We start from the raw sequence: 25,449 nt of genomic DNA on the forward strand, positions 1-25,449 counted from the left end.
TCTTCCCTCTAGGACCTGTGATAGGAGGGGAGATCGTGTCTTAGGCTCATTCACGTTGCAAGGAAAAGACATACTCGGGTTTCTTAGGTGCTGATGTAAATGACTAGGTTAAAATATTTCTTACATGGAAAGGTTTCTTGTACAGAATTAAGGAAGTATGAGGGCATCTATAGTAGCAGCCAGTTCCTCGGGAATAGCACTTACAAAGCAGGGGTTTCAAGAAGATCTCATGGAGGATAGAATCAATGAGCTGTTGCTCCAATACTGCTATATAACAAACTACCTCTAACACCCAGCATCTTAAGACAACAACCTTTCCTTCAGTTTGGTTCTACTTCCCATTTTGCTCATTCTTCTGGGACCAGCAGTCTACCCGAGGCAGCCTTTTTATGGCAGAAGCAGAAGTACAAGAAGGACAAGCTTAACCACGCAAACATATTTCAAGCCTCTAATTGCATAACATCTGCTAACATCCCATTGGCTAAAGCAAGTCACATGGCCAAGCCCAAAGTCCAGCAGGGAGAAGTCCATCTACTTCTAATGTAAGGAACTTCAAGGTTACATGGCAAAGAGCATGGATGCAGAGAGGAGGGAAGAATTGAAGCCAATGCAATCTACACAATCTACCACAGTCCTTGTTTTTCAGATCAGAGGTCATCTTAAAGTGACTCCATTTTTTTGTCTCTTCACGTATAAGCTCCATAAAATCAAAAGACTTCACTCTATCCCCAGAACCTAGAACAGAGCAGGGCATTTAGCTGGTGTTAATCAATATTTGGTGAACGCATGAATGCCTCTTGGTGCCTCCTTCTTATGTTCTCACTTCCCAGGAGATGCTGTCCAATCAGATAGATTTGTTACCATCAAATACCATGCAGACTTTTTCAGTAGGTAGGCCCTGGAGAAACATTCAAGCAGAGGAAGAATTTGTTCAAATCTACACTTTATTGGGTCACCTGGGTGGCTCAGTCGGTTAAGCATCCAACTTCAGCTTAGGTCATGATCTCGTGGTCGAGAGTTCAAATCCCGCATTGGGCTCTGTGCTGACAGCTCAGAGCCTGGGGCCTGCTTTGGATTCTGTGTCTCCCTTTCTCTCTGCCCCTTCCCTGCTCACACTCTGTATCTCTCTCTCTCTCTCTCTCTCTCTCTCTCTCTAAAAAATAGAGAATTTTTTTAATTAAAAAAACACAAATCTATATTTAGCAAGGTCAACTTGTTATCCATATTCCAACAAAAAAGTGAGAGGAAGCTGGGAGACCAATTGGGAGCTTATTTGCAAGAGCACTGGTGAGAGATAAGGAGGTCCTAAAGCAGAAAACAGAGCTTGGGAAGGATGTGAGAAATACTGTGGGGCTGGAACAGAGAGAACAGGTCATTCTCTTAGATGGCAAGAGAGATGGGGGGCTTGGAGCTTGGCACCCAGGCAACTGGGCAGACAGTCAATGGACAAGGAACAGGTATGTGGGCTGCAGCTGATTCATTAGTTTGGGAGTCCTTGGGTTTGAAATGCTTCTGGGACATCCAGCTGGAGGTAGCTAGTAGGCACCAACAATTCAGAACTGGCCTTCACAAGAGATTTCTCATTAATACCTTGATTTCTCATTTGTATCAAATATTACATGTAGATATAATACCCACTTGGGCGAACTCTTCTAAACCTACTGGATACCCCCACCAGCTAAAGATCAGGCAAGCAGCTTGTCGCAAGTTGTTTGGTTTTCGTAAGTCTCTTCATGGAGGGAGGAGGGACAACAGCAGGAAATCAGAGTCAGAGAGAAACAAGGGGCCACTGCCAGGTGGGAGCACTTTTCTCTTTCCCTAGAAGTTAAGGCCCCACCAAAGACAGCCCCTGACTTTCATGCTATCAACAAATATTTATCAGTCCCTTCTCTGTACCAGGCACTGTGCTCAGGGCCAGAAACACAGGGACGAATAAGGAAAAGTTCCTGCCTTCAAGGTGGAGGAAGAAGGTGAAGTGTAACCAAGTGATACAGGATCTTGGACAAATGTTCAGTGGGGATTCCAGATAGAAGCTGGTCAATTCTGCCTAAAGGGTGGAAGATAGTAACAGACACCAAAGGTTCAGGAAAGGTCCCGGTGGATGGGGATGGACAATAATAAAGAACATTCCAGAGACAGTGCCCAGTTGGAGCGGGGTTTGTGACAAAGGTGAGCCAGCATGCAGCATTTGGAAGGGCTGGCACGCACGGGGCAGGAGGGTGTGGAGGAGAGGGGTCAGGAGAGACCAAGGTGATGCAGGGCTCAGATTACTACACACAGCTTTAAACACCGTGTGAAGGAATCAGAAATGTAGCCAGGGTTTCCTGTCCCTGAAACATTTTACATCGGGATCCCGTCCTTAGAAGAGCAAGGTAACTCATAATGAATGATTGTCTAAAAACAGATAAAAATACTTTAATCCTCTGCATGACATGTTTATGATCCAAGGCTTACAAATCATGTGCCTCATGTGTTCAGTTTCAAAGTGCTGTCATGCACCTTTCCTCACTGTAGTCCTCACAGCACATGAGAGGCGGGTGTTACCAAAGTCTGACTGACAGATGAGGCATTTAAACTTAGAAAGAGTTCCTAAGAAATACCTCTCACAGTAATCATGAAAACCTTTTTTTTTTTTTTTTTTTTTTTTTTTAAGCCTTAAAGATTAGTGTGAGACTGTCTAACAGAGGAGGGGTGTGTTCTCTGTTCTTGGGAATGAGAAAAGTATGTTTGATGGCCAAATGACTTTCAGAGAATTGTGTTTGCTAGGTCAGCGGTTGCAAATGCCCTTAAACTTGCAGACCAGGTGCATCAGATTCTCCCAGGAGTTTCTTGATAATATACATTCTAAGTTTCCACTTTCAGTGATTTTCAGATTTGGTAGGTCAGGAGGGAGGGCTAGGAGCTAACATGATGAATAAGCAACCCAGGTGATTCTGACGCAGAGACAGTTGGAAAATTGATAAATTGGCTTCTTTCAGTTGCAAGAATAACTTGAGGCCCGAAAGGTGAAAATGTGTCCATAGGCCGCCTGCCTTGGCTTCACTCACATGGCTTAATAACAATGTAGTTTCCTGGACCCAACCCAGACCCACCAAATCAGAGTCTCCAGAGGTGGGGGGGCCCCTAGAATCTACATTAAAAAATTTTTTTTAACGTTTATTTATTTTTGAGACAGAGAGAGACAGAGCATGAACAGGGAGGGTCAGAGAGAGAGGGAGACACAGAATCTGAAACAGGCTCCAGGCTCTGAGCTCTCAGCACAGAGCCCGACGCGGGGCTCGAACTCACAGACCGCGAGATCGTGACCTGAGCCGAAGTCGGACGCTTAACCGACTGAGCCACCCAGGCGCCCCTAGAATCTACATTTTAAACAAGCCCTCAAGATCTGCTTGTTCATTTACTTACAAATATCTTTTAAGGTCTTGCTATGTGACAGACACCATTCTATGGGGGGGGGCGGGTAATGGTAAACAAGACCCACAGTATCCCTCTTCTTAAAGATACTCACATTTTGGCTCAGCTCATTGAATGCTGGGGTTTGACAATAACGCCTGCCTTAAAATAACACAGGCTTGCTGAAAGACTATAAAGATAAATATAGAAGATGGTAATCTCAAAGAACCCCAGAACAGACACTCCACTGGATCCAGGCAAGCCAGGAAAAAAAGGAGTTTGGAATGGAAAGATGCAAGGTGGAGGCCTCAGTAACAGGACTCCCTGCTGTGGCTGTCCCAGTTACCCCTTGCTGGTCACAAACCACTTGCAAGGCAGTGGCTGAAAATGGCAATTTTTTTTTAATGTTTTATTTATTTTTGAGAGAGAGAGAGAGAGACAGAGTATGAGTGGGAGAGGGAAACACAGAATCTAAAGCAGGCTCTGAGCTGTCAGCACAGAGTCCCACGTGGGGCTCTAACTCACGAACTGCGAGATCATGACCTGAGCCGAAGTCGGACGCTTAACCGACCGAGCCACCCAGGTGCCCTGACAATTTTTTTTTTTTTAATATCTCATGATTCAGTGTGTTGGCTGAGTAGTTCTTTTACTGGTCTTCTCTGGGTTCAGCTGAGAAAAACCTGGCATGGCTATGCCTCTCTCCATGGAGTCCTTCATCGCGGGCTTCTTGACAGCATGGCGGTCTCAGGGTTCCAAGAGGGCCAGTCCTCATGTGCGAGTGCCTGTTAAATATCCATTGTGTCATGTCCACTGATGTCCTGTTGGCCAAATCAAGTCACTTTGGCTGAGCCTCAGTGTGGGAGGGGACTACACAGGGGTGTGGACCCCAGGAAGTCACATCATTAGTGTAACATTCAACCACAGTTACTCTGACTGTCCCTTGATCTTGGGCTCTCTGTGTGTGTTTTCACACTTTTTCCACTGTGTTCTCCAGTTTAAATTCCTACATGAGGAAATCCAATTGATCTTGCTAAACACTTCCATGGCTCATGGGCTTCCCAACTAATGGGGATTCTAGGACTCAGAAGGACTGCCAGCAGGGCTGGTGTAAAGGAGATGAGGAGACCATGGGTATCGTAGTTACCATAGTTAAACCTCCCACAGAAGAGTCATGAGATTCCTGTGGTCAGTGCTACAGTCACTCTGATATAAAAATATCCTCCCATACAATTCTCCGGGAGCAAAAGTTTTGTGTTTGCTATTGGTTACACAGGTTTTTTAAAATATTTCCTTCTTATTTTTGAAGTGCTATATGTATGTTGTAGAATATTTAAAAAATATGAAATCACCAGTTGCCCTTAACTGGATGCGTCCCCCCAAAATGTATATGTTGAAACCTAATCCCCAATGGGATGGTATTTGGAGGTTGGGCCTTTGGGACGTGATTAGCTTATGAGTGTGGAGCCCTCATGAATGGGATCAGTGCCCTTATAAAAGAGACCCCAGAGAGTTCCCTCACCCCATTCCATGTGAGAACACAGTGAGAAGAGAGCTGTCTATAAACCTTGGAAGCACATCCTCACCTGACATTCAACCTACCAACGCCTTGATCTTGGAATTCCCAGCCTCCAGAACAGTAAGAAATAAATGTTTGTTGTTTATAGGCCACCCAGTCTATGGTATTTTGTTATAGCAGCCTGAATAAACTAAGACACCAGTCATATCATTATCTAGAAATACTCTTCACATCCTACTGTACTTTCAGAATTTTTTATGTTCATAAATGTGTTTTTCTAATTTTTTAATGTTTTATTTATTTTTGAGAGAGAGAGAGAGAGAGAGAGACAGAGCATGAGTGGGGGAGGGGCAGAGAGAGAGGGAGTCCAGAATCCAAAGCAGGCTCCAGGCTCTAAGCTGTCACCACAGAGCCCGAAACAGGGCTCAAACTCACGAACTGTGAGATCATGACCTGAGCCAAAGTCAGATACTCAACTAACCAAGCCATCTAGGCACCCCATAAATGTGTTTTTCTTTACAAAGTGATGCTATGAATATAGTTTTTGTCCTTATCTAAACTATACCACTAGCATTTGCCCAGGTCATTACAAACTCTTTGTAAAATAATTTTAAGATTTATATGATAATAAGTGGGACATATGGTTATATATTCATTCCCTCTTTTCATATTTTCAGCAATTATCAACAGTGCTAAAATAATCCATTTCTGCTCATAAGTCTTTATCTGCATTTGGATTTTTCCTTTGAATCTATTGGGTCCATATTTTTTCCTTATACAGCACAGTTGTCAAGATTACTTCGGTGTTTCTTTTTTTAATGTTTATTTACTTTTGAGAGAGAGAGAGGGCCGAAAGTGCAGGGAGGGGCAGAGAGAAAGGGAGACAGGATCTGAGGAGAGCTGACAGCAGAGAGCCTGACACAGGGCTGGAACCCATGAGCCACGAGATGATGACCTGAGCCGAAGTCAGACACTCAACTGACTGAACCATCCCACCCAGGCACCCCTACTTCAGTTTTTCTTAATAAATAGCAAGAGAGCTCTCTTTCCTCATGAATGGGATGGATCCTTTCCTCCACTCTACATGCCAAGCCTGGCTTTGCAGAATGGGTGCGTTTCCTCTTGCTGGACCTTGTCTATCCTCATTTCCGTGCGGGTGCACAGGATAGCCAAGCTGCACTGGCTTTTGAATGATTTCACCAGAACCAGAGACAGAGCTGTACACGTTCCCACGGTCACCTCTGTATTCAAACCATGGAAAGTTGATTTTTTTTTTTTCATAACTGGCACAGGCTGTGTTTGGGTCAGGAACCCAACATTAACTACAAAGACTGACCTCAACCCAGGGAACTTGAGAAAAAACTAAATAGCACTGTTGGGAAATTGTTCTCTCATGTGAATTGGCATTTGAAATATGTATTAGTATTGTGTACATTTTTTAGGCCAATGATCCAAGTGTAATGGAAAATAATATGCTGGCCTTAGTAAGTCAAGGGACTTGGCCTGACTCAAACATATCAATAAGGCAATCTAATATCAAGTAATTTTCTCACTCATCACACTCTTATTAGGTGCCAGATTCTATCTAGGCTCCCAGCATAAAAAGAAATGATGTGAGTTCACACTTGGGGCAGCTGGCTTGCTCAATTGTATATAATGTGTTAAGCATAAATCTAGTGGAATCTAAATGCAGAAGGAGGGGCTTCTGAGTCTGCCTATGCAATCGAAGAAAGCTGGTTACTCTGATAGCATAAGATTGAGAGAGAAATGAAGACTCCCCTCAATGCATTGACCCTATAGTATACAAATAAAATATTGTCATGGGTACTGACAAAATTAGGGAAGCTTCCCATGGTTAAGATTATACACAATTCTAGACTGCAATGAAATTGAAACCACAGACACCAAGGTTTTAGCGGCCATCTATTCCCTAGTAATTTCTGTGATGGATTTTATCCACCCTGTTGTTCCTGGTCCTACTGCCTAAAGATGAAGGTCACGGGCCCCAGAGCTGGTTTGGAATTAGCTCACTAAGCAATACAGGTAGACAACAAAGGGGTGTGTCCTAGACCTGTAGACCTTCTGCCAGCACAACGAGGTGACTCCCAGGTGTGGAGAGGCAGGGGCAATGTCCTAATTCCTTTAATTGTTTCACACAGAAATTGAAAGTGCATAGTTATATCTAATCGTAGATTAATTATATCTTATTTAGGACACCACTGCTCATATTTCTCCCTTAACTTATATCCTATATCTCCTTATACTTCCTAGGTATCTGTAGCTCTTTTCTGTCTATTGGTCAATTAATTATTAAGCTTGCAAGCAGAATTCCAGAAAGAACTCAAGAAGGACTTTAGATACGGGGCGCCTGGGTGGCGCAGTCGGTTAAGCATCCGACTTCAGCCAGGTCACGATCTCGCGGTCCGTGAGTTCGAGCCCCGCGTCAGGCTCTGGGCTGATGGCCTGGAGCCTGTTTCCGATTCTGTGTCTCCCTCTCTCTCTGCCCCTCCCCCGTTCATGCTCTGTCTCTCTCTGTCCCAAAAATAAATAAATAAATAAAAAAACGTTGAAAAAAAAAAAAACTGTGGGAGTTTTTAAAAAAAAAAAAAAAAAAAAAAAAAGAAGGACTTTAGATACAACATAACTTCTTGCTAACTGCAGAAAGGTGGGCAATTTTTCACAAGAAGCTCACAGCCTCTTGCATATCCTGCTCAGAAATAATTGGGGCGCTTGGGTGGCTCAGTCAGTTAAGTGTCCGACTTCAGCTCAGGTCATGATCTCGCTATTCATGTGTTTGAGCCCCATGTCGGGCTCTGTGCTGACAGCTCAGAGCCTGGAGCCTGCTTTGGATTCTGTGTCTCTCTCTTTCTCTGCCCATCCCTGGCCTGAGCTCTCTCTTTTCCTCAAAAACCCCACTTGGGATTTTTCAAGAGCCTTCCAAAAGGGGCGTGTACATTAACAACTGAATGGGAGTCAGCATGAGATGAGAAGCATAAAAAACAGGGGCGCCTGGGTGGCGCAGTCGGTTAAGCGTCCGACTTCAGCCAGGTCGCGATCTCGCGGTCCGTGAGTTCGAGCCCCGCGTCAGGCTCTGGGCTGATGGCTCAGAGCCTGGAGCCTGTTTCCGATTCTGTGTCTCCCTCTCTCTCTGCCCCTCCCCCGTTCATGCTCTGTCTCTCTCTGTCCCAAAAATAAATAAAAAACGTTGAAAAAAAAAATTAAAAAAAAAAAAAAAAAAGAAGCATAAAAAACAGACCAAATACCCAGGGGTACAGGAATCAGACTGCTCATAACCAGTTGGAGTAATCTAGGAAGACACAGCTTATGAGATGGACCTTAAAGGATGGGGAGGATCTGAGTAGTCAGCGATGGTCAAATGATTTGTTTTAGGAGGTTGACATGGGTCGCCTTCATTCCTCAAGGGGAAGCAAGAAAGAGATTGGTGTTGGTGCTTAGGTTGGGGTGGCCAAGGCTGGGCAAGGTGGTGGCATCCAAGACCAAAATGAAAGAAGCCCAAGAAGACAAAGAAATGGACAGAGGGTAATGTTTTCTGATAGGATAGCTGGAGAACTTCACACTGGAACAGGGGGTTTGGGATGAAGGATACTGCGGATACCCAGATACTGCGGAGAGGCCTCGGTGGCTACCGCGTGAAGTCAGGCATCTTGGCAGAAAATCATACGACTCTCATCTACCTGTACCCTGTATGTGAAAAGGGCATGCCGTAGGAACTCTGATGTCCCTGGCCAAACAGGGATTCCTTAAACTTCACATGTGACTCATGTTTATAGAGGCGTCACTGGATAGTCTGTTTGAACTTCAACGCAGTGACTGTGTGTACCGTGGAAAAAATGAGAGCAACATCCTAGCAGGACGCCAGGGCGCAGTTGAGGAAATCCTGTGGTATGTCATCCATGCAATACTAGAAGGTCACCAGAGCACTGGGCAGGCTGAACAGTGCCCCCTGTTCTTGAAATGTCACCAGGGATTGGAGGCACAGTTTTCTTTTGGGCCCAGATCAGGTTTCCAGCGTCTTGGGATAGGATGGTCAGCCAAGCTAGAACAGATTTCAGACGATCATCTTTTCATAGTTGCGACTTCCAGTCAAGGCCTGGGTAGCTGAACTTTTCCATCTGACTTCCCCAGCCATTTTCTGACCAGCTATGTCAGGAAAGCATCATTCTTGACCTTGAGATCACTGAAGTGATTTTTCTTACTCCTTTATCCTTATCCAAAGCTCTTTTTCTATTTAATTCCTTAGCCACAGGCATTTCCAGCAGGAGTAACAACCCTTGACCTATGGCTTTTTCCTTCGAGCAAGCTATACTGTGTTGTGCCCTGGTCATAGTTATGGCCTCGACTTGTCAAGTAACCTGGGCTTTGTACTTGGTTAGTAAAATTTAGGGGGAGCCAAAATGTAAAACAAAATAATTTTTTTAAATATTATGCATACATCATTATTTTTTTTTCCAGAGGAAAAAAGTGGATTTTAAATAGGTTATATCCATCACCTGGTACATAATTCAGAAGTACAAAAGGGTTTATGGCAAAAGGTAAGCACGCATACCTCCCCTGCCCCCACTTGTCCAATTCCTCTTCAGGAGGTAATGACCTTCTCAGTTTCAGTTTTGTGTGTACTCTACACGCTCCAATGTGTTTATTTTAACGTCTACCCCTCTTGGCAAACATCACCACCACTGTGGCTACCACCACTAACACCTCCTCTCACACACACCTCTCTCACACTGTTAGCTTCCTCCTGGCCTCAGGAGAGCACAGTCAGGTGGATGGAGTCTGAGATCCAAGGTCAAGACCAGAAAGTAGAAAGCCTGATAGCTCTCTACTAGGGGGTCTCCATTTGCCTACAGGGGATGCCCTCTCTCTATCTCCCTGTCCCCTCCTCTTCTACCCCTTTAAATGTTTAAGAAGCTGACGCTCTAGGGGCGCCTGGGTGGCGCAGTCGGTTAAGCGTCCGACTTCAGCCAGGTCACGATCTCGCGGTCCGTGAGTTCGAGCCCCGCGTCAGGCTCTGGGCTGATGGCTCAGAGCCTGGAGCCAGTTTCCGATTCTGTGTCTCCCTCTCTCTCTGGCCCTCCCCCGTTCATGCTATGTCTCTCTCTGTCCCAAAAATAAAAATAAAAAAAAATAAAAAAAATAAAAAAAAGAAGCTGACGCTCTGGTCCTTTGTCCTATCCATCCAAGCATCCGCGATACTTACAAGGCCATGATTATCTCTTGGTAAAATTTTCCATCCTCTTAGTTTATCACTCACACGGGGTTCTTAGTGTACGTACTTCGGAGGCTGCAGGACAGAAGTTATAAAACTTCAGTGTACAGAAGATTCTTATCGTTAATTATAAAATGCAGGTTCTTGGGGGTCCACAAGCAGAATCAGAAGGTCTGAGCAGAGACCCGAAGTCTGCTTTTACATGAAGACTCCTTTTCTCAAGATGATCTTGATATATGGTTCCTGGATCAAAATTTTTTAAGTGCTGCTTTCAGTATTTTCCCTGACTCTTCTCCCTAGAATCTTCTCTTAGGGTAATCCTTGAGTGTTTCTGTTATCATTGCTGATTTTTCAAAGCCATGACCTCTGTATGACTAGTCCACATGGCCTGGGTATTTTTCTCTGTCTCCTATTGTTGTTGGACACATGAACCTTGAAGGTGTGGCTGAGAGACTTGACAAAACCCATTCTCCCTGGTTTGTAAGAAGACACTGCCCATTGCTTAAGTACCAGCAGCGACAGTTCAGGATACCAACTTTCATTGCCTGCGTTTCTCATCATTTCTCCTTGTTTCTGAAGCCACCTCCTTCTGCTGAGTTTCCAGAGCAGGATCTCAAAGTCCCTAGACTGACTTTTCCATTTCTTGTGTAGCAGCAAATCCATGTGGTGGTCTGTGGGCCTATTATAGTCCTTCTGGTCCTCTGGTATATCTACGGTGTTTTCTAATTCAGGTCTGTGTATTCCTAAGGGTTCACTCAGGTGTTCTTGAAAGTCTGAGAACCATCTGAATAATTGTTTATGTTATCTTCGCACTTATGTGATAATATTAAAAATATATGCATACTCTGGATCATACGGCTGACTCCCTTACAACCGAGGCCTGCTACGTGATTTCAGTTCCCTTATTCAAATCTATGTTTACCATCATCTAGTAACCATCCACAGGGACAGCATTCAACATCTGATTGTGTTGAGAAGCACATTTGGCAACCATGACATTGGCTTGGCTTCTGTCTAGCTCACACAGAGAGGCTGAGTTCTTCCTGCAGCTCACAGGGGAGGGCCCTCAAGTTCTTGTCCCTGGTAACTCTTTGGCATCAGATCTGCAGCTTTGGCCCTTTCCTCACCAGCCTTCTGATTCTGGATATGCTTCCTTAAGGGACTTTGTTCTGGCTGTTCCCTCTACCCAGATTCTTCGCCCAGATATCTACATGAGTCACTCCCTCATCTTCTTCAGAGACTAAATTGCTTAAGTGTCTAAATTTCTCAATCCTATTTAAAATTGCAACTCCCCGCCTCCCTCTCTAGCACCCTCCCTATCAGCCTTACCCCTGGTCTCTTAACATACAATATAATTCACTTGTTTATCATGCTTGCTGCTCATTGTCTGGCTTGCCCTGGTAGAAGGCATGCCCAGGAGAGCAGAGATTATTGTTTCTTTTGTTCATTTATGTCTCCCCAGCACTTAGAGCAGTGCCTGGCATACAGAAAGTGCTTAATAAATATGTGATGAATGAATGAACGAATCCACAGCACTGCTCTTGTACCCATGCTAAGTTTGTTCATCCGTTTAACAGACAAAGCTCCTTTGGCAGTGGAAATTTGCAAGGAAAAGGCATTTTTCAATGGATAAAACTTTAGGTTAACAATTTGTGTTTCTCAAAGTGAGATCTGTGAAGTCCGGAAGTCCCAAGAACACAGGCTGAGGGGATGAGCTGGGTCCCAAGTCAGACTACCACATCTCTAAGGCTCCTAACTTGACCACTGATCACTTCTTCCTCTCCCTCCCTCTTGGGCCAGGAACAGACATTCTGTCATCATCTGCCACTGCTGGAGAGGGCAGGGTGGGCTTCACCCTCTGCGAAAGAAACCTTTCACGTTTTTATTCAATTCCAGAGTAGCTGTTTCCCTCTCTTTACATCATTTTGTTTGGCTTGTCAACTTTTCAAGTTTGTTTCATTTTTCCTGATAATGAAAGATAAAATAAGCTTTAGGAAACTATAAAGACATAACAAAGAAATAGATGCCCAAAGACGAGATTCTCCTAAGATACCTTCTGTATCTTGTTCCTCTGCCTGCAAAAGCAATGCTTAGACAGAGTCGCCCTTCATATTTGGGTTCAGTTCTTTCTAGTTTTTTTCTGTGTGTATGTATTAAGCTGAAATACAGAAAGTTGCCAACATTCAACCATTATTGACCTATGAAATGGCAGTTTTGTATGGTTTAACTTAGTAATTCTGTGTCTCCCTCTCCGCACAGTGGAAACCATACTACGCATATAATTTTACATCGTATTCTTTTCATTTGTCATTATAACAGCACCGCTTGCCCATGTATTTGCTGATGCTTAGGTCCTTCATAAGCTTGCATTAACAGCACAAATAATTGATGAGCATTAGCATCTCAGCTGGGAGTCCTGCTCTGTAAATCATTGAAACAGTCCACGTGGTGCCCAGACTTCCTGAGTCTTGAAGTGAATGACAATCCTCAGTGATTCTTCCAGGAAACTCTTCCTATAAATGCCCCCAGCCAATTGCCTATGTGCACTGTTTGGCACCAGATTTTCTGTCCAAATGGCAGCTTCTGGGAATATGCTAATAATTGTGTCCAGTTGCAAATCTCATATTCCTCTTGTACCAATCTGGTCCATTACCAGTGATACATATTGGGTTTGTGGCATACCTTCCTGTCCAAGGAAATGACCTTTTTTGGCTTCTCATGTTTCTTGTTTAGTGACTTCTGGGCCAGGGCATTACTAAAAGATTTTTTTTTTTTTTTTTTTGCTTATCAGCAGTAGGAGGTCTGCTCTTAGGGCCCTGGCCTTCGCTTGGCAAACATCATCAGCACTATCGGCTCTGTATCTTTTCATCACAGCAAAGTTCTAAGAGTCTGTGGACCATGTGGTTCCATTATGTTGTGACTCTGACTCCAAAATGATTACCCAGGAAGAATAATCTATGTGGGTCCTGTCTGGACTGGCCTTGTTGAGATTTGGGATAGCCCTACTCCCAATGAGGCCTCTATTCGATCTTGATTTGGCTAGGTTCAACCACATAGACTAAGATGATTCTGTCTCCATCCAAAAGCTTCCTTTCTATACAGTTTGGGACCTTATGATATAAGATCAACTGTCACTGCTGATAATAACATCATGTCACTCTAGGTGCAACGGCTGAAAAGGATGGACTTTAACAATTTGATCCAACAATAAAATAGTAGGGTGCCTGAGTAGCTCAGTTAGTCAAGTGTCAGACTCTTGATTTTGGCTCAGGTCATGATCTCATAGTTCTGTGAGTTCAGGCCCTGTGTTGGGCTCTGTGGTAACACCATGAAGCCTACTTGGGACTCTCTATCTCCCTCTTTCTCTGCCCCTCCTCCACTCACATTTACTTGCATGGACTCTCTTTTTTTTTTTTTTTTAATTTTGTTCAATGTTTATTTATTTTTGAGAGAGAGACAGAGAGACAGAGAGACAGAGTGCAAGCAGGGGAGGGACAGAGAGAGAGGAAGACACAGAATCCAAAGCAAGCTCCAGGCTCTGTGCTGACAGCTCAGAGCCCGACGCAGGGCTTGAACTCAGGAACCGCGAGATCATGACCTGAGCCGAAGTCAGACGCTCAACCGACTGAGCCACCCAGGTGTCCCTCTCTCTTTCAAAAACAAACATTTTAAAAAATAAAATAGTAACAGGAGACCAGAACATTTAAAGGCAATCTGTAGCCTACAAACACATCAAAGGGTAGAGAAAATAAGGCAAAAAAAGGCACAAAATGAAATGATATATAGCTTCTTTTACGACCAATACATGGTAAGCTACTACACAGAGAGGCAGTATTATAAAACCTAACACCCTGGCTTTGAGGTCAGACCAACGGTGTTCAGTCCTGACCCTGTCTCTTACTAGTTGTAAATGGCTCCTAGGTTGTTTCCTCTTCTGTAAAACTGAGCTAGATACACCCATTCTGCAAAGTTACTGTAAGGATTAAACAGAGTATATTTAAAATATCAAGCACACTTGATAACAGTTGTTATTATTATTATTAGACTTACACAAAACTTTGTGAATTTTTAATTTGGTCCTCTAATGTTTAGTATTGCAAACACAACATTGTGACAATAATAGATAAATTTACAAAGAGATACCAACCCACAACCCCCAAAATTAAACCATTGACATTTTTCCATATTTCCTTCTAGTCTGGGTGACTGGGTAGACATATTCTTTATGCAATATATTTGAGTTTTCAGCTTTTTTTCCACTTAACATTGTACTGTACTATGGTTTCCCCAGTTGCAATTTGGTCTAGCTTAGTATAAACTAGTTATTATTTCAAAAAACACACCATAACCTAATTGGTCATTCCACTATTTGTGGACATTCATTTCCTTCCAGTTTGGGGAATATTCTTTTGTTCCTATTTCTGTTATGGTGATTGAAAGGCATGATTGTGAAAAGATTTAGGTCTTTTTTCCTTAGGTGTATAGATGAATTTTAGCTCGATTTTAAGAACACTGTTTAAACTAGTGACTGTTGAATATGGGGAAAGAAAAGGTAGTTTCAGCCTCGTTTCTCATAATATATATATATATATATATATATATATATATATATATATATATATATATATATATATACACCCCAGACCCTCAATAAAGCTTCGAGAACAAAGTAGGGCTGAGCGTCAGGCAGGACTCCGCTGGCGCAGCGGACCCCACCGGGAGACTCCTCTGGGGCACTGGCGCTCAGCCCAGTTCGGAGCATGCCCAGTGAGCTACCCAAGCGCCTCAGTGGGGCTGGGCTGGCGCCGCGGTTCCAGGTTTTGCTAGCGACCAAAGGGCGGGGCGGGGCGCGGGGCGGGTCCGGTTCCTGATGCTCCTTGATTCCGTCGGAATTCCCCCCCCCCCCCCCCCCACGCGACGCTCAGGCGGCGCCCGCTGCAGTGGCGCTACCCAGGGCCATGCAACTCGGGGACAAGGACCAAAATGAGGTACCAGGCGCTGCCGGCGGCCACTGACTAGCCCTGGGCCGGCCTTAGTCTGGTCCGGACGGTTCCAGACATCAGTCCATCCCTCCATTCACATATTCATTCAACAAGTCGTTTCTGAGCACTTACCGTGAGCCACGTGCTGCTGTACCGGAGCTGGGACATGGCAGAGAAGACAGGGCTATACAGCTCCAGAGCTGAAATTCCCTAGGTGAATACACAATAAGTAAGCAAATGAGAGGAAAAGTCAGTTGCGGACCTCAATTGTACTACTGTCTTCCTTGTGCTGCTCTTTAGTGTCTTTGCACTGGCTGTTCCCTCTGCGGGGCTGGCGGTCACCTTCTCAATGTCACCTCTCACGGGCTGATCAGACCACCTCATTGAAAACTGCACTCCCTATACCTTCCTTTCCTTACCCTGTTCTCGTTCCCTTATAGGACTTATAACCTTCTAATATACCACATGGCTTATTTACATGTTTATTGTCTGTTGCCTGCCTCTCTTTCCCCAAACTCCGCCAGGGGACAGGATTTTTGCCCATTTGTTCAACACCATGCATGAAGAACCTAAGTAGGTGATCAATAATTATTTGTTGAATTAATTAATGGATAGTGATAAACGTGAAAGAAATAAAATGAGGACATGGAGGGTGTCCAGAAACAAGGTGTTAATTTAGTAAGGTGATCAGGCACGGCCTCTCAGAGAGGGAGAACATAGATACATTGAGAAGGTGCCAGCCACGTGAAAAACTGGGTAAGGAAGTCCCACGCACACAGAGGGGAGGTGGGACGGCATGTGTAAATGTCTGGAGGCTGCCCAAGTTCTGAGAGTTTGGTGGACAGAAAGGTGCTCATGAGACTGCAGGTAGGCCCGCGTCAGATAAGGTGGAAGAGGAAAGCAAGAGCACAGATTTGGGGGTGGGGCGGGATATATAGAAAGAACAATAAATTTTGGTAATAAAGTTTAAGCCGGGAAGCTTACTAGTGGAACGAGATGAACACTGGACTTGAAGTCAGCAGGACCTCAGCTGGGCAGGACTCTTCCTCATTTCAAAGATTTGTTGAACGCCGTGTTTGACATTCCTAGGCAGAAAATCACTGAGGGCTCGGCACACAGTAGGTACCCAATAAATGGTTAGGGAACGAATGCCTGCGTGCATGCGCGAGGGGGCTGAGGGCCGCCCAGAGCTCCGCAGGAGAGCCCCGGTGGCCCTGGGCGGCGCGTCCGAGCGCGCCAGCCCGGGGCGGAGCAGGGGCGCCCCGCAGGGCGGCCCGGGCGCCCGCCCCCCGCCCGGCGCGCGGGCCCGTCGCGGCCAGCCCGGCCGGCGGGAGCCGCCCGCGGGCGGCACTGGGCATGCTCAGACGGCGGCCAGGTCGCGCCGCGAGCGAGCTTCCGCGCCGCCCGCAAGCGCGACCTACCTGGGCGCCCCGCGCCCCCGGATGCTGCAGGTACGGGCGGGCACGACCCCAGCGGGCCGGGGCAGGGCGCGGGGCTCCCGGGGACTGGGGGCTGGCTCGGCGCCGCCCCGCCCCCACCCGTCCCCGAGCGCGCGGCGAGCGCGCGGGCGGGCTGGTGGACGCTGCGGCCCCGGGGTCCCCGCGCTACGTCGGGGCAGGGAGGGGGCGCCCGGGCTGCGCTCACCTGGCGGCGCCGGGGCGGGAAGGAGCGAGCGGGGCGGGGTGGGGCTCGGTCCCGGGCGGGCGGCCGGGACGCGGCGGCTGCGGCAGCGGGGCGTGGGCGTGCGCTTCGACCTGGGCAGGGGTGGACGCGGCTGGCGACCTCGGAGGGCCCAGCGCCGCGGCGACCCCAGTCCCGGCGCCCGGGGGGCACAGCCCGCGCGTGGGGCCAGCCAAGCGCGGCGGCCAGACCTTCTCGGCTCTCAGGGCGAATCCGCCTCTCGGCTTTCAAAATGGCATTTCCTGGGCCTGGCACGAACTCCAGCGCCAATAAATCCTCCCCGTTCGCGGGCGATATGGAATCATTTATCAGGTACCTGCGGTGAGACAGCTGCAGTGGGGGAGTGTATGTGAGAACGCCCAGCCCCCCGGAAATTCCCATTTTCAGCAACCTAAACTTACTGAGAAGTTGCGGTTGCCTTAAAAATTCATGGGAAGTTGAGACAACTTGACACCTGGGTTTTCCGAGCTGGTGGAAAGAGCTTGTGACTTGGAAACTGGAGACCTCCGTTCATGTGGGGCTCACCCTGGCCAGCTGGTGACCTTGGGCAAGTTGTTTAACCTCTCTGATCCTCAATTTCCTCCCCTGCAAACAGCTGGTTGTTGGGTGGATTAAGTGGGATAAATTATGTGGAGGTGTTTGGCACCGTGCCCGGCACAAAGCAAGGGAGCAGTTGGCGTGATGTGAATTTAATTCGTTTAGAGACCCTCGTGGCTCCCATTTCACCAGGAAATTAGAATTATGAGAGCATCTTCAGGGCCTAGTGGCAGAGTGACAGACCCCTGTCTTTGTGCCCTGGAGAACTGCAGAAGTCAAGGGCTTTGGAGAAACAATTTAGCTGCATTGTAATCGGAGAGCATCGTGTTTAAAAGCAGTTTTATACATTCAGAAACTCCAGAAGTTGGCAGTTGAGCTTTACTTACAAAAGAGCTGTGTTGCAAGATGGGTCTTCAAATGTTTAAAGGGATGATAGACACGAAGAAGTACAGGCTGCTTAGGAGGATTTCTGTTCTGAAAAGCTCCATACCCAGCTTTCCCGATTATTTATTTAGCTCAAGGTTTCTTAACGTCACCACTGTTAACATTTGAGGTTGGATAATTTTTTTGTGGTGGGGCCTGCCCAGTGCATTGCAGCATGTGTAGTAGCATCCTTGGCTTTACCCAGTAGCTTCCAGTAGCAATCCTTCTCCCTCAATTGTGCCAACCAGAAATGGCTCCAGCCATGACCAAGTGTCCCCTGGGGACCAAAATATCTCCTCTCCCCCTTCGGAACCACCCTGCACTCTATCATTAGCCTCCTTGAGTTGTTCAAGAATTTCATCTTAACCTTTGTATAGTCTCCTGGAACTGTACAGAGTGCATCCACACGCATGGACTCAATTTTTACAACTCTCTCATGAGGCTAGTGTTAGTCCCATTTTGCAAATAAGGAAATTGAGCAGCCGATGATGACACAGTATGTGGCCTGGGTGGCATATCAGGTCTTCTGCTTCCGAAGGCAGATCTTTTTCTTCTGCACCAGGCTGTCCTTTATTGTACAGAGACTTTCAAATAGATGACTTTATTGATGATTAAATCAACACGTAGATTGGAAGCTGGAAACCTTTCTGAGATTGACTAGTTGAAAATTAACAATGGTAAGCTATTATCTGACAGAGAGTAGGTCGTTCTAGTTAAATATTCTGGTTCATAGTGAGTTCCCATAAATCCCACGTACAGTTAATGGAATACCAATTTGCAGAGAATTGGCTTAGAATAAAACGTGCCTAATACCCTATTGATCCCAAGTTGTCTCTGGTGATTTGCCATCTCCTAAAGCGGACTCTTATATGTAAATTAGACATTAGCGAAGGAATGTGAAAAGGTCAAGTTACCAAAGACATTTCTGAGTGGAGTGACATTCCGTTCAGCAAGCATTTATTAAGCCACTTCTGTGTATCTGATGCAGTGCTGGGTGGGGATGCTGAGCAAGCCTGTTGACCCCAGCAAACCCAGGATGCCTGGGGGAACTTCCCTTCGGGGAGAAAGCAGGTCTTCAGGGACAGATGGGAAAGAACCAAGAACCTAAGTTAACACAGAGTCAAATTTGGATACATCACTGCTTGGTCACTCCAGTTTCAGAGCCCACCTTTCACATTTTTCATAGAGAAGAATTCTGGTAGCTTTTAAACCTTATTCAAGTGTCAGGAACCTGGTCAGAGACAAATCCTACCCCCGAAAGAAGTTGAGGTTCCCAGCTGGTAATTGGTCTTGGGATTGGGACCAACCCCTTGATTATTGACTGTGAACTGGGAGGTTTCACGTACATTGTTTAATTTTAGTGTTGTAAAGTTCCACGCTTGGCAGTTGAGGAAACTGAGCTAGCAAAGGTAGTCTGGGGCCAGGAGCAAGAGGGACGAAGGGTGACCTTCTGAACCACGGGTCCGCACATCAGGTATTCCATTTTCCAGAATGCACATACTCCACCCCCCATCCCCCAGGGCTCAGCTTTGGGTTTTGGAAGGAACTAGAAGACTTGGCCCCCTCCCTCCCCTCAGGGTTTGTGGTAGGTGGGGAGGGGATCTCCGACTTTGACCCTAACCCCAGAGCTCTACTTCCTACCACCAGATGGTACTGGTTCCTGGAAAGCAGGGCCAATCTCTCTTCTTTTCCCAGGTGTGTTGCAGGGGCTGGAATGCCTAAGGCACTCTGCACTTGCCCTGGCCTTGACAGACTGGAGGCAGGGCAGCCTGCTGGTGTTGCTTCCCAAGCTTGGGCTCCTCTTACTAGTTCTATTACAGACAGGCCAGGACCCGGTCAGTGTCTATACTACGCTGGTATCACAGGTGTCTCCTTTCATCCGCCTGAAGAGGGGATGAAAGCAAATGCTTTGGTAGGTCCCTGGCTAAAATCTGATCTGGTCATGGGTTCCAAGGCCCACAGATCTTGGGTCTACGTAGCTTCTGGTTGTGTGTGCACCTGAAACCACTCTCTGCCTGCAGGTGAAGACCAGCTGAGAGCACAGATTTCACAGAAAATTTAGACACTTACTGAGCTGTGTGTCAGGCCCTAGGGTTACAGAGATGAAAGCTGAACCCTTATCTTGGAAGGATGTATGGTGGATTTGGGAAGACAATGATGTGTGTGTGTGTGTGTGCGCGCGCGCGCGTGCGTGCGTGTGCACGCACCTGTGCACACATACTCTGTATCTTACCCATATGTTTCACAATTGCTTTAAAAGATGATAAAGCCAGATGCAAGGGAGACCAGTGGAAGCAGCCATTCATTCTGATGGGCATCAAGGAACACCATAAGGAGTAGTTGGCATTTGAATTCAGCCTTGAGGGTAGAAAAAGATGGTATTTGGGGGGCAGACAGAACAGCAGATGCAAAGGCTCAGAGGCACAAAGAGACCTTGTGTATTTCAGGAGTGGTGACTCTTCCCCAGGTCCAGCCTCCTGACCTTGGCTAATACAGGACCTACCTCCTGTAGTCTGGGTGCTCCCCCACGTCTGTGAGGAGGCCCAGCCTCACTCAACGCAGGGGTAAGTGTCCCCTCTTGTTCTCCCCACATAGCAGTGATGCTTGTGGGTTGTCTTGGAGGCATGAGCACCTTCTGTCAGGTATGCCTTTGCATTTAGTTATTAAACACTGTTCTGGCACTTACCAGATGCCAGGCACTGTTCTGAGTGGTTTCTAAATATTCATTTAAACCTTGGAGCAACCCTCTGGCTGTGCTTCGTACCCACCTGGGTACCAGCATCTTGGTAGGGAGGTGGGGGGAGAGCTCGTCTAACCAGTCTGTGGCCCTCTGTGGGTGATGCCCTCATCATGGTTCGGCTTCTTCTGGCTGTAGTTCACACCAATGTGCCGGGAAACAACCGAGTCTGGGTCGTGATGGAGTACTGGCTGCCATGACCCCGTTTCCATCAGAGGGCCAGCAGGGCTCCGCTGACTACATTTTCTGAACCAAAGGCTAGGATCTGTAGTCTGAAAAAGAATGTGCTGCTTCTTTGTGTAAGCGGAGGCCTAGGAGGTGTTGTTTGGATACTGAGAGAGTGGAATTTTTGAGACATTTGTTGCTTTATGTGGAAAGTTAGGACAGAGGATTTGAAATTGGGATAGTCCTGGAAAATTCAGGTCCCATGATTTATTGTCAGGATACAGAAGCTTTTAGTAAATGTTTAGGCAATGTGTAGTTTGGAGTGGATTTTCTGTACTGAGCCTCTTGGTGCCTCAAAAGGGAATAAATAGTACCTCCTAGCCCCAGAATCGTGTTAATTCCTACCAGCCCCTTACTGGTAGGGTGAAAAAAACTGAGGCTCAGAGAGATGCAGTGAAGGATACATTGCTCCTAAGTAGGATAGCCAAGATGTGAACCCAAGTCTGTCCCTAGACAAATCAGTTAATTATAAAATGTGGATGATAATGGAACCTATTTCCTTTAAGTGGACTGTTTTAAAGGAGCTAATAAATGAAAACCCGCTAGGGCAGAATTTGGCACACAGAACAGGGTCCCTTCCCTCTGTGGGCGGGCCCCTGACCCTCCAGACAAATGCTTTGTTGGGGTATTCAGTGCCAAGAGTCACTGTGGGTGAGAAATGGCCAACCCCTAGGGCAGGGCTACAGCTCCTAGCTCTCAGAGCTCAAGGGACATTCCAAGGGGCAGGATCGAGGACCAGAAAGGGGCCATGGCCAGCTGGATGCTGTAGGATGAGAGGCACCGGGCTGACTTTGGGAGTGGGGTATGAAGACCTGACCCCCCTCCCCCCCACCTTGCGGTGAGTCAGCCTCAGTCTAGGCCCTGGGGTGCTTGTGAGAGAAGCAGCGACCATCTCCATCAACCGTCCCTTCACCCTAACCACTGGCAGGCCTGCAGAGAGGACGTGACAGTCTGAGCCCGCCTTGCTCCCGCCAGCACCCTCCCCTGGTCTGGTTATCAATACATATATGGTTGCTGTAGAAGATTGAAGTGTCAGGGGTGCCTGCGTGGCTCAGTTGGTTGAGTGGCCAACTTCAGCTCAGGTCATGATCCCGCAGTTTGTGAGTTTGAGCCCGTGTCAGGCTCTGTGCTGGCAGCTTGGAGCCTGGAGCCTGCTTTGGGTTCTGTGTCTCCCTCTCTCTCTGCTCCTCCCCTGCTTGTGCTCTATCTCTCTCTGTCTCTCAAAAATAAACAAATGTTAAAAAAAAAAAAAAATTTTTTTTTAAAAAAAAGAAAATTGAAGTGTCAGGGGACAGGGAAAAATCTGTGATGCCCCACCTGGAGGCTGCAGTCACCACCACTGCTGCAGCGAGCTTCTCGTGCCTTCGCACCTGCCAGCCCGTTCTCTGCAGTCACCCGGGCCTTTCAAAAACACTTCCTATTGCTCTTACAATAAAAGACGAGGGGCGCCTGGGTGGCTCAGTCGGTTAAGCATCCAATTCTTGATTTCAGCTCGGGTTATGATTGCACGGATCGTGGGTTCCAGCCCTACGTCGAGCTCCATGCTGACAGTGCAGAGCCTGCTTGAGATTCTATCTCTCTCCTCTCTCTCTCTCTCTCTCTCTCTCTCTCTCTCTCTCTCTCGAAAATAAATAAACATTTTTTAAAAAGGAATAAAAGATGAGATTAATGTTGGTGTCTCCCTCAGGCCCTGGTGGTAATGGTCCCTCTTGCCTCACCCGCCGCAGGGTCTGTGAGAGCCCGGAACCGTGCTCCTCCCCCGCCAGTTCACTCCTGCCTTGGGTGTTAGCCCATGATTGCATCTGATTTGGGTAAAACTGCCTGCTGTTAAACGGCTCATGCCCCCGGATCTCTCTCCTTTTACACAGTTGCAATCTTGCAGTTAATTAGTGTAATTATTTGTATTAGTACCTGCCTCCCCAGCCACATGGTGACTTGACTGAGGTCAGGGTCCATTGCTTTCTTTTCAAAAAGAGAAAGAAAAAAAAAAAACCTGTCTCTTAGACTTGTTTTTTTCTTTTAACTTTTTATTTTGACCTCATTCAGACATAAAGCAAAATTCTCAGAATAGAACAAAGAACTCTCCTATACCCTTCACCCAGATTCCCCAAATGTTACCATTTTATCACAGTTATTTTATTCTGTTCTCCATGTATATATGTTTTTTTTCTTCAATCACTTGAGGGTCATTTATAGAGTCTTCCTTTCCCCCAAAATACTTCAGTGTATTTCCTAAAAACAATAGCATTCTTCTATATAACTACAGCACAATTTCTAGAATTGAGAAATCATTATTGAAACAATACTGTAATCTATAGATCTTACTCAGGTTTTTGCCACTTGTCTTGATAGTGTCTTTTGTAGCAAAGAAACCCCCAGAGCATGCATTTCACAAGGTCATCCTTTTTAATCTACTTTAAACTGGGACGGTTACTCAGCCTTTCTTTGCCCTTTATGACCTTGACATTTTTGGAAAGTACAGGCCCATTATTTTATAGAATGCCCTTCAATTTGGGTCTATTTTAACTCACCTTGTGTCCCCAGTAGCCCTGGAACATCAAATGCACTCACTAAATATTTATTGAAAGAGGAGCACATAAGACAGAAAGAGGATTCTACAGGCTTGAATCTTGCTATTTTTATAACACAGCTTTCCCCCAAAAAGAGAGGCTTCATCAGGGTTTAGCGAGCCTGCTATCCCCGAAGGTGTACAAGCAGACATCGGGGTGCTGGAGAGAAGAATGGAGCATTTAAGGAGGGGTGAGACTCAGCCCGGAGGTGTCGCCTAGTGCTCAACAGCCTTCTGTATCTGCGACTCTAACTTTGCAGGCTTAGGGGCCCACGAGTAAAACAATGAGAATTCATCATCTAAACCAGAACATTTTGAGAATAAGAGTGAGGCTATTAATAATTGCATCTCATGAACTAGCTTCAACTGGGACTGCCCTAGGCAAATCAGGGGGTGTGGTCACCCTACCCAAGTGTGACTTTGAGGTTGAAGATCAGCCTGGAAAACCGTCTAGCACTAGGAATCCTCTGCCTACATAAAGACAGAACTAATCTTGACATTGTCTGCCTAGCCCATGTTCCTGGCTCCAGTACCTGTGGTGGTCATACCTCCTTTGCCCCTCCCCAACTTTGCTCCTGCTGTACCAGTTTTGTTTTGGCCCTCCCCTCTTCTGCACCTTCCTGCCATGGGGACTACGGAGAGCCTGGAATGTCATGTACATACCCAGGGACGGAGTCTGTGATAGATGCACAAGGAGGACAAACAAACCAGCTGTGTTTCCCACTGATAAATTCTAATGGAATTTAAGAGCCAGGGTGTGTAAGTGAGGTGGGGCGGGAGACCAGAATCTCCCTAGACCTTATCTTTTTTCCCCCTGGCACCCACACTTCCACCGTCCTTCCTGCACAAACACCCACATCCCTCTCCCAGACCCAGTCCTGAGATCAGAACCAAGTTATGGCCTTTGGCAGAGGCAGGGAAGCAGGTGGCACTGGGGACCCAGGCACAGGAGGATGAGCATTAGATGACCAGTAGGTGTAGACAGGGACTTGGATGCAGAGAAACCAGGCAGGAAACCAGTGTCTAGGGATTCCGGTAACAAGGTCAATATGGGGCCATTTATCAGGAAGCCTAGACATGTAATACTGTGTCCCTAGATACTTGGGTCAGAGGGGGCAGGCCCTGGGATCTGTATAGTACAGTTCTTTAACTCATTTTCTGCCGAGCAAAAAATACAAACCCTGACTTCCTGGATTAAAAAGTCTTGTAAGATAAAAATGTGAAGTGTTGGGGATATTTTCTGGGGCATCCCAATCACGTGGACTTCATGAACACAGGCCAGTACAGTACGGTATTTTTATGACTTATAGGCATTGGTGGCTTTAATGGCAAAGCCAGTGAGTGAGGGAGTGTTCTAGTTCTTAGAATGCAAGATATTAGCACTTAACTGAATTTTGGAAAGGTTTTCTGGTTAACTGTGATATGATGCTTTACCTGTTAAAGCCATTCTTTCTCTGACGAGGCAAGAGCTATGTAAAAGCACTTAGTCGGAGGTCACTGTTTATAGGATAGAATCACACAATGTCAGATCCGGAAGAGACCACGAAAGAACTATTTCTAGCTCCCTCTTTTTATGGATGGGAAAACAGGCCCTGAAAGGGATACGGCATGCTACATGGCACACAGGTAGTCAGTTGGAGAGCAGGACTGGTACCAACATTTCCAACCCCAGATCTTAGGCGTGTTTTCTAGATCTCATCTAAGGATGTTTATGAGATGGACTGCATATTTCTATGGTTTTGTTAACAGAAGTTTTGTTAACCATAGACATAAGTTGCATTGGCATGAAGCAGTTATGCATTTCTGGCTCTTTTATGTGGAAGTTGCTAGGCTGATTTTTTTTTCACTTACATATCAAAAGCGACATGCATCTTCCACTGAATTTTTATAGTATAGTGTTTCTCACATTTTATCACATCAGAGTCACCTGTTAAGACCTGGGCTGCTAGGCCACGCTCCCAGAGCTTCTGGTTCAGTGAGTCTGAATCAGACTCAGGTACAGCCTGCAAACTTGCATTTCTAACAAGCTCCCAGGTGCTGCTGCTGCTCCGGAGACCAGGAACCCTCCTTTGGGGACCGCTACCTCAGACTTAATGATAGTTTCAGACAGGTGCTCTGGGCTCTGCAGCCCGCTTGTCTCCCCCCACCCTCCCCTACCGC

General features: G+C 46.4%; 1 protein-coding gene and 1 long non-coding RNA gene across 4 annotated transcripts in view; one reads left to right on the forward strand and one right to left on the reverse strand.

The window, feature by feature from the left end:
* Positions 1-25,449, forward strand: part of PTPN3 (protein tyrosine phosphatase non-receptor type 3) — a 149,434-nt gene that overhangs the window by 19,489 nt on the left and 104,496 nt on the right. The window contains exon 1 of one of the 3 annotated variants that reach the window (XM_058694619.1): positions 16,437-16,569. The exons of the other annotated variants lie outside the window; for them this stretch is intronic. The gene's annotated coding sequence lies outside the window, so the exon portion shown is untranslated. Of the gene's footprint in view, positions 1-16,436; positions 16,570-25,449 lie in introns of those variants that run through there. 3 annotated transcript variants of the gene reach the window in all.
* LOC131491516 (uncharacterized) lies at positions 422-16,411 on the reverse strand. The gene is made up of 4 exons (XR_009251495.1): positions 16,103-16,411; positions 15,251-15,328; positions 10,128-10,211; positions 422-898 (listed from the first exon to the last, which is right to left on the reverse strand). It is a non-coding gene; the product is annotated as an uncharacterized LOC131491516 (long non-coding RNA).

This window comes from Neofelis nebulosa, chromosome 12 (assembly GCF_028018385.1).
Source record: "Neofelis nebulosa isolate mNeoNeb1 chromosome 12, mNeoNeb1.pri, whole genome shotgun sequence".
Lineage (NCBI taxonomy): Eukaryota > Metazoa > Chordata > Mammalia > Carnivora > Felidae > Neofelis > Neofelis nebulosa.